Here is a 13,552-nt window from a genome sequence, read left to right on the forward strand (position 1 = left end):
CCCCTACCCCCTGGTAACTGCCATTCTGCTCTGTTTCTATAAGTTCATCTTTTTTAGATTCTATATATAAGTGATACCAGATAACATTTGTCTTTCTCTATGTGACTTATTTCACTTAGCATAATGCCCTCAAGTTCCATCCGTGTCATAGCAAATGGTATATTTCCTTGTTTTGCATGGTTGAATAATATTCCATTGTATATATATACATACATTGTCTTTATCCGTTCACCTGTTGGCAGATGCTTGGGGGTTTTGTCTATGTCTTGGCTATTGTGAATAATGCTTCAGTGAACACGGGATATTTCTTCAAGATCCTGAGTTCATTTCTTTCAGATGTATAACCAGAACTGTGATTGCTAAATTAGATGGTAGCTCTATTTTTATGCTTTGAGGAACCTCCATACTGTTTTCCATAGTGGCTGCATCAGTTTATATTTCCACCAACAGTGCAGGAAGGTTTATTTTTCTCCACACCTTCTTCATTTGTTATTTGTAGGCTTATTGATGATAGCCATTCTGACTGGGGATGTGCAGGCAAGACTCCCCCAGTAGTTCATGGACTAGCTTCTTGATGGAGCCCACATTGCACTCAGTAGAATCTGCATCCCTTTAGTGGCCCTAGGACTCCTATCTCTTCCTGCCCCTACTCATATAGATCATGATTCCGTGCTCTGGATGTAATGAGAGAGACATTAGCCCTTTGAGCAGCACCTCACACAGCTAAGGAGCATCACTCACATGCTCTCACTTTGCCCTGTAGAAGAAATCACAGGCCTGAGAAGATGCTGTTTGTTCCTTAGCTATGCCACCTCAGGGGAGGGATGATGCAAGTCAAAGCTGTTCCTCTTACCCACGCCAATACATCCAAAAGCATATATTTTTTGTTCCAACAGAGTGCTAGAATTTCTTCTCTGGAACCTGGACTTCCACAAGGGTCTCTTGTCTGTGGATGATTGTCTGAGATAGTGTTTTCCAGGGGCTCCCATACCATGGATGAGAGCGGCTGGAGCCAGCTCATGGGCCACTGTAAGATCCACGGCCAGGACCAAGGTCTGTATGCACATTACCCAACAAGTCAGCAAGGCAAGATCCTTTCTGAATCCTTTGGTATATGGTGCTGGATCCCACAGCTCCCACAAAGGCACTTGTGTCCATTGATGGATGTCAAATTGTTGTTATGGAGAGTGGATTATACATTAGGTATGTCTTACGCAGCCATGTTGCTGATGTCACTCTGTGAAATTTCTGTTTAAAAAGCCAACTATTCCCCTCTGGTCACAATGTTGGTGTAACCTGTCATGTAAAGCCAATCACCTTCTTTCTCCCTGAAATCTAAATCTCGAGAAAGTGAAAGAAGACCAAGAAATATTCTTCATTCATTTTTTCTGCTTGGACTCATCCATCCCAGGAGATGTTCACGTTCTGTGGTTCTATGAACACTGTTCCAGTAAATTTCTTTTTTTGCTCAGGTTACCTACAGTTGGTTTTTATTGCTTACAACCAAAAGATCCTAACTCATACATTGGAATGTTCAGAAGTTGTGTTAGCTTTCTATTGCTGGATGACAGAGTATCACAAATGAAGTGACTTAAATCAACACAAATTTATTATCTCATAGTAATGTAGGTCAGTCCAAGCACAGTGGAAGAGGGTTCTCTGCTTAGGTGCTTACGAGGGTGAAATCAAGGTGTTGGCTGGGGCTGCAGTTCTCATCTGAAGTTCAGGGTGTTCTTCCAAGGTCACTGGCTATTGACAAAATTTATTTCCAAGCAAATATAGAGCTAGGTCTCTATTTTCCTGCTAATGATTATCTAGGGACTGTCTCATACCCTAGAGAATATCGGCATTCCCTTACTACATGGCCCCTGTAGGGGCCCCTGCACAGATGTTTGCTTCCTCCTAGCCCAACCAGAGCACAGCTCTTTGACTTACTCTGCAATCACCTTGAGAAAATTCTGCTTTTTTGTATAATTTTATTCATTTATTTCCTGGCTGTGCTGGGTCTTTGTTGCTGTGCTCAGGCTTTCTCTAGTTGTGGTGAGTGGGGGTTATTTTCTAGTTGGGGTGCCTGGCTTCTCACTGTGGTGGCTCTCCTGTTGCGGAGCACAGGCTCTAGGGTGCACAGGCTTCAGTAGACGCAGCACGTGGTTGTGGTGTGTGGGCTTAGTTGTCCCATAGCATACGGAACCTCCTGGGACCAGGGAGTGAACCCATGTCCCCTGCATTGGCAGGTCAATTCTTAACCACTGGACCACCAGGGAAGTCCAAGAAAACTCTGCTTTCAAAGGGGTCACCTGGTTGAATCTGGGCCACCCAGGATAAAATAATACAATCACAGGAGTGATAGCTCATCATAGTCACATGTCCTTTTCATAATCAAGGAGATAATGAGAGGCATATACACCAAACTATGGAAATCTTGGAGGCCAACTTATGATTTCTGATTCCCACAGAAGAGCTATGGGAAAAGATGCTTCTTTCTCTGTGAGGATCAGGTATGTCTGATATCCAATCCATCTTGCTCCCAAATTGGAGAAAACTTGCTGGGGAATGAATCTAATTCAGAGGCGGGCAGAACAAGAAATGTGCAACGACAGGTTGAAAACTTACTGCATCCGTTGAGAACCTGGATGATGCCATACCTAAAGGCCTGCCCGTGGGCTTTTCCATTTCATAAGCCAATATCCTTTCTTTTTTTCACTTGCTTATCTTTATCTTTTCTTCAGGTATATTTTTACTGAAGTATAGCTGACTTACAGTGCTTCAGGAACACAGCAAGGTTGTTCCGTTACACACATGCACGTGTATTATTTTTGAAATTATTTTCCATTATAGGTTATTACAAAATATTGACTACAGTTCCTTGTGTTATATAGTAAGTTTTTGTTGCTTATTGCATATCTATTTTTTCAATTAGAAATCTAGCATTCTATTCATATAAGAGCTTTCCTGATGGCTGACGGTAAAGAATCTGCCTGCAATGCGGGAGACCTAGGTTAGATCCCTAGGTTGGGAAGATCCCCTGAAGGAGGGCATTGGCAACCCACTCCAGTATTCTTGCCTGGAGAATCCCATGGGCAGAGGAGCTTGGCAGGCTATAGTCCATGGGGTCACAAAGAGTTGGACACGACTGAGTGACTAAGCACATTCATACTAAGTCAAACAAGTGGAATCAAAATGTCATAAATTTTTTAGCTAAACAAAAATTCAAAAGTTTTCTAAAATGTGTATATTATTTATGTTATTTATATGTTTGTTGTTGTTGTTGTTCTGTCGCCCAGTCATGTCTGACTCTTTGCAACCCCTGGACTGCAGCATGCCCAGGCCTCCCTGTCCCTCACCATCTCCCAGAGTTTGCCCAGCTTCATGTTCATTGCATTAGTGATGCCCTCTTCTCCTTCTGCCCTCAATGTTTCCCAGCATCAGGGACTTTTCCAATGGGTCGTCTGTTCGCATCAGATGACCAAAATACTGGGGCTTCAGCACAAAAGCTTTTCTACTACATTTGATTTAAAGGCTTGAGAAAGAACATTTAAAAAAAGAGATGGAGAAATTGGAAAACATAAACTAAATAAAATAGGAGGCCTGAATGTGAAACAGAAAAGGTGAAAAAAACCTAGATAAAAGTAAAAGATCATCATATAGTCCATTTGTTTTTAAACATGGCTGCTCATTAGAAACATATCTGGAGCTCTGGAGAGAAAAAGCAATACTTGGGCATTTGTATTTTTCAAAATATTCCAAGATAATTCTGAAATGCATCTGGATTTTAAAAATAATTACAAGTTTTTCTATTAAATGGTAGTTTTGGTGATACAGAGTTTTACTATTTTTCTGTTGACCAATCATGATAAAATGGTATTAAGTAACTGTTACATAATCACAGAAGGAAAAGACCTACAGAAAATAAACTCAAAACAATTAAGAAAATGGTAATAGGATCAAATGCACCAACCCAAAGACAAAGACTGGCTGAGTGGATGAGAACACGTGCATGTATGCACTTCCACTTACCACATCACTCTGCGTGACCCCACCAAATTTTTATATTGTTAGGTTAATCATGTTCCCATTATGACTGGACTTCCCTGGTGGCTCAGACAGTAAAGCGTCTGCCTACAGTGTGGGAGACCTGGGTTCGATCCCTGGGTCAGGAAGATCCCCTAGAGAAGGAAATGGCAACCCACTCCAGTATTCTTGCCTGGAAAATCCCATGGACAGAGGATCGTAGTAGGCTACAATCCATGGGGTCGCAAAGAGTCGGACACAACTGAGCGACTTCGCTTCACTTCACACTTGCAAGCCATAATGGGAACATGATTAACCTAACAATATAAAATAATTACATATAACTTGGTGGGGTCACGCAGAGTGATGTGGTAATGGAAGTGCATACATGCACGTGTTCTCATCCACCCAGCCAGTCTTTGTCTTTGGGTTGATGCATTTGATCCTATTACCATTTTCTTAATTGTTTTTAGTTTATTTTCTGTAGGTCTTTTCCTTCCGTGGGCTTCCCTGGTGGTTTAGATGGTAAAGAATCTGCCTGCAATGCAGAAGACCTGGGTTAGATCCCTTCATCGGGAAGATCCCCTGGAGAAGGGAATGGCAACCCACTCCAGTATTCTTGCTTGGAGAATTCCATGGACACAGGAGCCTGGTGGGCTACAGTCCACGGGGTTGCAAAGAGTCAGACATGACTGAGCAACTAACCCACACTTTCCTTCTCTTGTGTTTCCTGCATAGAGTGGTTCCTTTAGCATTTATTGTAAAGCTGGTTTGGTGGTGCTAAATTTTCTTAACTTTTGCTTGTCTGGAAAGTTTTTGATTTCTCCATCAAATCTGAAGGTAGAGTATTCTTGATTGTAGGTTCTTCCCTTTCATCACTTCAAATATATTGTGCCATTCCCTTCTGGCTTGTAGAGTTTCTGTTGAGAAATCAGCTGATAGATAGCCTGATGGGAGTTCCCTTGTGTGCTATTTGTCATTTTTTCCTTTGCTGCTTTTAATATTTTATCTTTGTCATTAATTATCAGTTTGATTACCATGTGTCTTGGTGTGTTCCTTCTTGGGTTTATCCTACCTGGGACTCTCTGTTTCCTGGACTGGTTGACTATTTCCATTCCCGTGTTAGGGAAGTTTTCAGCTATTGTCTCTTCAAATATTTTCTCAGGTCCTTTCTCTCTCTCCTTTCCTTCTGCGACCCCTCTAATGCGAATGTTGGTGCACTGAATGTTGTCCCAGAGGTCTCTTAGGCTGTCTTCATTTCTTTTCACCCTGTTTTCTATATGCTGTTCTGTGGCAGTGATTTCCACCATTCTGTCCTCCAGGTCATTTATCCATTCTTTTGCCTCAATTGTTCTGCTATTGATTCCTTCTAGTGTATTATTCATCTCTGCTTGTTTGTTCTTTAGTTCCTCTAGGTCTTTGACAAACATTTCTTGCATCTTCTCCATAGTTTTCCCAAGATCCTGAATCATCTTCACTATCATTATTCTGAATTCTTTTTCTGGAAGGTTACCTATCTCCATTTCATTTAGTAGCTTTTCTGGGGTTTTATCTTGCCCCTTCATTGGGCACATAACTTTCTGCTTTTTCATCCTGATTAAGTTTCTGTAATGCAGTTTTTGTTTTAGCTGCTGTGGGACTGTGGTTCTTCTTGCATCTTCTGTCTGCCCTCTGATGGAGGAAGCTAAGAAGCTTGTGTAAGCTTCTTGATGCGAGGAACTGGCTGTGGGAAAAACTGAGTCTTGCTCTGGTGGGCAAGGCCTTGCTCAGTAAAGCTTTAATCCAATTATCTGCTGATGGCTGGGGTTGCAGTCCCTCCCTGGCATTTGTTTGGCCTGAGGCAACCCAGCCCCGGGGTCCCAGGTTCTCTGGTGGGTTAATGGTGACCTCCAAGAAGGCTTATGCCATGGAGGAATTTCCAGGCTGCCAGTGCCCTCATCCCTGTGGTGGGCCCCTCCACAGGAGACCCTCCAACACTAACAGGTAGTTTGGGTTCAGTTTCCTGTGAGGTCACTGCTCCTTTCCTCTGGGTCTTGGTACATGCAAGATTTTGTCTGTGCCCTCCGAGACGGGAGTCTCTGTTTCCCCCAGTCCTGTGGAAGTTCTATTATCAAACTCCTTTGACCTTCCAGGTCAGATTCCCCAGGGATTCCTAGTCCCTCTGTCGGATCCCCAGGCTGGGAAGCCTGACGTGGGGTTCAGAACCTTCACCACAGTGGGAGAACTTCTCTGGTATTGTTCTCCAGTCTGTGGGTCACCCACCAGGCAGATATGGAATTTGATTTTATCATGATTGCGCCCCTCCTACGTTATTGCTGCAGTTTCTTCTTTGTCTTTGGGTGTGGGGTATCTTTCTTTGGTGGGTTCCAGCATCCTCCTGTCGATGGTTGTTCAACAGTTAGTTGCGATTTTGGTGCTCTCGCAGGAGAAGGTGAGCCCACGTCCTTCTACTCCATCATCTTGAACCAAAAGCCACCAATAACTTCTCTTAAGCTATTTGCTTTATATTCTGTACCTTGCATTTGAAGCAGCCTTGAATATTACAGATGCTGAAAATGCAGAACCATTAAAGACATATTTGTAAATTTCATAATTTTACTTGAGTCTAATCTGTGGCAGTTTTACTTAAGGGGCCCTTCCCTTCAAAAGAGTATTTGTCCTTAAGAAAATTAAGTCACAATTTTCTTTAAGGAGGAAATGCATACCTAATATCCAAACACAAGAAAAACGTAAATGAAAAGACTGCACAAGGATATGAAAGATTTTAAAAATGACAAGAGATGGTAAAAATAAGCTAGGGTGTGGGTAAATTAAAGAGATACTATCAAGGGATGATATAACCTACTGAATATCCCTGTTGATGGTCAAAGAGCTTCCACCAGAAAAAGAACATTTTCTGCTTTGGGGATACCTTTACATTTGCGAGTCACTCTCACATATATCATCATGCTTAATCTTCATGGTGACTCAGTAAGGTAGTCAATACTGGTATATGGTTTCCACCTGATAGTTAAGGAAACTAAGATTCAGAAAAACTAAGTAACTTGCCCAAGGTCATAAAGCTGGTAGTGGCCAAATAAGAATTAGAACTTAGCTTTTCTGGGTGCTGGTTATTGGCAGTGGGAGAACATGAGCTTTAAAACAGCTGGACCTCAGTTCACATTCCAGTCCTACCATTAACTACCTGCCTGACTATTGACTACATTAATAATGTTTGAAGCTTCTTCTTCTAAATGGGCTAACAATGCCCTCCTCATTGGACTGTTGGAGGAACGAATACAATGATATTTGTTATGTTCATGATATAGAAGGTGTTGGAAAGAGTTATTCCTTTTGATGTCTTTCAAAGGAGGTGATATCACCATAGTTGCCTGGGAAAAGGACCCCAGAGAGTTGTTAAATGTTTGGGGCAGATTATGGGGGAAAAATCTTTCTAGGAATGGTAAGGGGTGGACCCAGCATCTGTGGAGAGGGTGGGAAACAGAAAGGAGCAGATGAGGGATGAGGTAGGCAAGTCCTCAGAAGGGGAGGCAAGGCCCCACGGTGTGCGCCCTCTTTTGCATCCTGCAGCTCTTGAACACCAGGTCAGAACTTAGGGCACCTGCCTCCTCATGTTTGTTATGAACACGTGATTCCAGTTCCTGGACTGGTTTGGGTAATAAGTTTAGCTTCAGAAGTCTCGTAAAGTCCACTCCTGGAAGCAACCTAAATGTCCATCGACAGATGAGTGGATAAAGAAGATGGGGTACATATATACAGCGGAATATTACTCAGCCGTAAAGAGGAATGAGATAATGCCATTTGCCACAACATGGATGGACCTGGAGATTATCATACTCAGTGAAGTCAGACTAAGACAAATATGTGATATCACCTATATGTGGAATCTAAAAAGATGATGCAAAGGAACTTATTTACAAAACAGAAACTCTCACAGATTAAGAGAACGAACTTATGGTTACCAAAGGAGAAAAGGTGGGGGGAGGGATAAATTAGGAGTTAGAGAGTAACACATACCTGCTACTATATATGAAATAGATAATCCACAAGGATCCACTATAGAGCACAGGGAACTCTACTCAATATACAGTAGTAAATTATATGGGGAAATACCTGAAAGAGAAAGGCTGTATGTATATGTATAACTGAATCACTTTGCTGTACAACTGAAACTAAAGCAGCATTGTAAATCAACTGCACTCCAAAATAAAATTTTAAATTTTTTAAAAAGTCTGCTCCTAGATATCTGAGCAAACACAAAATCATCCTCTGAAATGAGCAAGCTTCAAATGATGAGATGCCAGTACATCTGAGAACCCAGTTCATAACTGTATTAGAATCAGTGAATATTCTCATGTTCTCTGCCTCAGCCAGGACATAGACTCACTTCTGACCCTACCAAATGGTCTTCCCTCAGCATGGCGCCATGGAGAGCTGCTCCATGGCAGGGATCTTCTCCCAGCTTTGTCTTTAATTTGCCATGTGACCTCAAATCACTTTCTCTCTCTGGGTCTTGGTGTCTTCAGTCATAAGATGAAGGGGCTGAATTTTCAGGTGGATTTTCCATTACTTGATACCGAAAAATATCCTGAGAAATAAACAAAGATATTTGGGTTCCTGTGTCAGAAAAGCAGCACTTGGAGGGCTATCTAATACCACAAGACCTGGTGCAGGGCCTTGCATATGCTTGAAGCTCAGTATGTGCTTGTTACATAAAAGTGGTCTTGATTTGTAATTTAAACATTTTTTAAAAATAAAGCACTTTCTTCTTAAAAACGAGATGAAAGGACTGAACTAGATGCCCCTCTAGTGGTCCTCTACTCAGAACTTACATTTGGGTTTAATTATTCCTGCCTCTCCAGTGCCCTCCTCCCTGTTTTAGCCCTGCCCACTGTCGCCTGCCCCCTAGGGGGAAGCACAGGGTCATATATGTGCTGCCACAAGTACATCTTGGGTGCTGGGATCCTGCTGCTCCTTGCTGGTCGCCCACACTGACCCAAGGGCAGGCAGGGTGACCAGGATTCCATACAAGTTTCTGGATGTTGGTTTTCAGGGGTCTGCCAGGCCTGACTGTGCTGGAGATTCTCTGACTTCATGCAGATCACATTTTTGTCATCTGCAAAGGGGAAGGATTGACTGAACTTGCCAGGGGCAGAGACAGTTGGCTGGCTCAGAAGTCCTCTTTAAGCCCAGCCTGCCTTTTGTTGTTGTTTAGTCACTAAGTCATGCCTGACTATTTGCCATCCTATGGACTGCAGCACATCAGGCTTCCCTGTCCTTCACTATTTCCTGGAGCTTGTTCAGATTCATGTCCATTGCCTCCATGATGCTATGTAACCATTTCATCCTCTGGTTTCAATCTTTCCCAGCATCAGGGTCTTTTCTGTTGAGTCAACTCTTCACATCAGGTGGCCAAAGTGTTGGAGCTTCAGCTCCAGCATCAGTCCTTCTAATGAATATTCAGGGTTGACTTCCTTTAGGATTGACTGGTTTGATCTCCCTGCAGTCCAAGGGATTCTCAGGAGTCTTCTCCAGCAGCACAATACAAAAGCATCAATTCTTTGATGCTCAGCCTTCTTTATGGTCCAACTCTCACATCCATGCTTGACTACTGGAAAAAACCATAGCTTTGACTATATAGATCTTTGTTGGCAAAGTGATGTCTTTGCTGTGAATATGCTGTTTAGATTTGCCATGACTTTTCTTACAAGGAGCAAGTGTTTTTTAACTTCATGGCTGTGGTCACCATCGGTAGTGATTTTGGAGCCCAGGAATATAAAATTTGTCACTGCTTCCACTTCTTCCCCTTCTATTTGCCATGAAGTGATGGGACCAGATGCCATGATCTTAATTTTTTGAATGTTGAGCTTTAAGCCAGCTTTTTCACTCTCCTCTCTCACCCTCATCAAGAGGCTCTTTAGTTCCTCTCCACTTTCTGCCATTAGAGTGGTATCATCTGCACATCTGAGGTGGTTGGATATATTTCCTGGACTTTGGGAATCCCCACCCCCCCAAAAAAATAGGCATATGTTCTCTTGCCCCAGAAATTAGCCTGAAGGGCGCCTACCTCTAGGGACTGCTGGAGAGCGATTGTGGGTCCCCACATTAGACCTTACTATCCCTTAGAACATTCACCAGCTTATGGGAAAGACAGAGTGGTTAAAAGATAAAAGGGGCTGGAATTCCAGCGGTGCAGCTGGCCTGGCTACATGACCGGAGGATTAAAGAGGATTTTGCTGCTCTGGGCCAACCCTCCCTGGGCAATTCAATGCAGTTCCACAAGGACCTCTAGCGGCTGTCTAGTCAAATTACAGTTTCCCTGGCTCCTCCACAGCTGGCTGCCTGGGCTGACCTCTGAGCAGGTTTAACCCTGCTCCTCCATGGCACACACCTACACATGACGGGAAAGGGTTCCCCCAAGGCCCAGAGAAGGCCAGAGGCCGACACATGACAGGGAGACCTTCCTGCAGTGCTATTACTGAGAGAATGGCTGGCTCTTCTCTCCTCTGACCAGTGTATCCATGTCATGAGGGGCTGTGGGCCACCCCACATGGTGATGGAGACTAAACGATGCTCATAGCCACCCCTCCCATCCTAGGCATCATCCCCACCTACCACGGGGACCCTCTCACAGCATTTGCACAGGGCACCGGCACAGTGTTTGAGCTGGGATTTGAAGGCTTCAGAGCTCACACTCTCTCCCGTGCGCTGCTGGCCCCGAAAAATATCAGCATACCACCTGTGAAAACCTGGGGTTTTCTTACAAAGAAAAAGAATTTCTTGCCAATGATTTTTTTACTACAAGTCTTTAATATAAATGGCAAGACATTTCTTCAAAACACCCAACCATCACCAGCAGATGAAGGGTCATTGGATTCTTGGGAAAAGAGCTAGATTTAAGGACAGGGCCTGACAGGCAACTGTGTGAACTCCCTCAACCTGACTATCTGGGAACTCCAACCTTCTCCCCAAAGTAAGAAAAATAATCTGTGTTCCACCCACTTCTTGGGCTGTTGCAAGGATTAGATTAAAATGCTGTGAATTAACCTATTTTATAAAATTATGTCTTATGACAATCATAACAGTTATTTTTTAGAAAACTCAACCTATAGTTACCAACTGATATTCGAATAAAGGAAAGAAAAGCAATAAGTGTTTGAGTTTGACTCAGCAGGTAAAGAATCTGCCTGCAAAGCAGGAGACATAGGAGACTCGAGCTCAATCCCTGGGTCAGAAAGATCCCCTGGTGGAGGAAACACCAACCCACTCCAGTATTCTTGCCTGAAAATCATGGGGGGACAGTGTAGCCTGGTGAGTTTAAACCCAAAGGTCACAAAGAGTCAGACATGACTGAGCTACTAAGCACACACAGGTAGTGTTACCATTACCTAGGGGCTTCCCAGATGGTTCAGTGGTAAAGAAGCCGCCTGCCAATGCAGGAAACACAGGTTCCATCACTGAGATGAGAAGATCCCCTGAAGGAGGAAATGGCAACCCACTCAAGCATTCTTGCCTGGAAAATCCCAGAGGAGCTTGGACAGAGGAGCTTGTCGGGGTACAGTCCATGCGGTCACAAAGAGTCGGACACAACCGAGCGACTAAACACACACATACACCACTACATAAGAGCTGCCGATTAAAATCACAAAGTACTATCTTTACCTGTAAGTTCAGTGTAGAGTGAACACTTTCACAGACTGTTTGCAGGGCTGTTCATTGACACAAAGTCTTAAGGGCAATGTGTAATAGATGCCACCAGGTTTTGGCTTGGGTATTCCACTGCTGGGAATCTCTCCAAGGAAACAAACAGAGATGTGGAAAATACTTCATGCATAAAGATTTCTCTCTTAAACAAGGAAAAATTGGAAGTAATTTAAATGGTCAAATACTGGAGAAAGTGGTAACAGCCCTTAACTTTGGCCTATCCAGTCTCCTTTCAGTTGACATAGCTTCTTTTTTTCCTTTCAGGAGCTCCACTTCAAAATTTGTCTGATCCATGTGGTTCTGACCAGTGCTGAGCTGAACTGTCAACTGCAGGGAAAGAGACAGGATGGAGACCTGGCCAATGGACGCATTCCCAGACACAGAGATTATCCAGGAATGGCTCCCATGGCTGGGAAAGAGGCATCCTTTTTGCCCTAAGATTGCTGACTTCAGTTAAAACCAACACAGTGGAAAGAGGAGCCAGGAGATGAAGAGTTTGTTCTGAAGGAATATTTTAAGATCAATGAACTCTTCTTTTTGCTTAAACTACTTTGACTCAGGTTTCTGTCACTATCAACAGAGTGCTAACACAGATCATTACTTGGTAGCTGAAAGAGATTAATCTTATGAAATATTTGCAGCCATTCTAAACCATCTTTATGAATGGTTTCTAGTAACATAAGCTTATGATAAAGTGAAGGAAGCGTGATACACAATCAACATATAACATGATCTTTATAGTTAAACATTTCCTGGGAGCAAAGATGTTTCTTCTAAGAAAACATATCAGAATACTAGCAGTCATGCTGGCTGGTGAGATTATTAATTTTTAAACTTTTATTTTGTGTATTTTCCGTACAAAGATACATGCATGCAGGCTAAGTTGCTTCGGTCACGCCCAATTCTTTGTGACCCCATGGACTGTAACCCACCAGTCTTCTCTGCCCATGGATTTCTCCAGGCAAGAATACTGGAGTGGTAGCCACTCCCTTATCCAAGGGATCTTCTCGACCCAAGGATCAAACTCGGGTCTCCTGCATTGCAGGCAGATTCTTTATCATCTGAGCCACCAGGGAAACCCCCACAAAGATATATATCTTACAATAAGTAGTAAGAAAAAATTAAGAAATAGATACAACTTTACTGGTTAATTTATACTTTCCTTAATTTCCAAAAGGACCTAAGTTACCATTGTCTTCTCAGATGAAAATATATAGAGCTTTTTGAAGTGACAGTTTGGAATTTCCCTTACAATATTGACCTACCAGTTTTGCACCAACTTTTTTTTTTTTTCCCCAGTTCTAAATCTGAAGACATGCCCCATTACAGGAAAGTAGAGTCTCCTCTTCAACGATTTTGTGATCTTCAGTCTGACTGTTACTAAGAAGGAAAACGTGACATGAACAGCCTCCAGTCAGAATATGTATGCACTGATCTCATGGAGCAGAACCTCAGATCATAAAGGTCCCCACTCCACCTCATACTCGAAAGGAATCCAGAGCTGGACTAAAAGAGAATGAACCATGACTATTGGCCACAGTCTAGTGAAGATAAATGGCCTTGACCAGTGAAGCACAAATCCAAGGTGAAGGCAACCTCCGCCAGGCACAGCCCCCTGGGCTTAGAAACTCAGGGTTCTTAAGCCACTCCCTCTCCCTGCTTCGGATCTTCTCTTTACTTGATCAGGGCCTGCCTTGCTTTCCGGGCCAAAGCTGGTCCGAGTCCAAAACACTCATCCCCTCTCTCTTTCGGGTCAGGGTTCTGCCCCCGTTCTGTAGCAGGTAATGAAGCACATGACAGGGAGGGGTAAATCCACGACAGTCGCCAGCAGCAGCAC

The sequence above is a fragment of the Ovis aries genome, chromosome 1, assembly GCF_016772045.2.
Source record: "Ovis aries strain OAR_USU_Benz2616 breed Rambouillet chromosome 1, ARS-UI_Ramb_v3.0, whole genome shotgun sequence".
Classification (NCBI taxonomy): domain Eukaryota; kingdom Metazoa; phylum Chordata; class Mammalia; order Artiodactyla; family Bovidae; genus Ovis; species Ovis aries.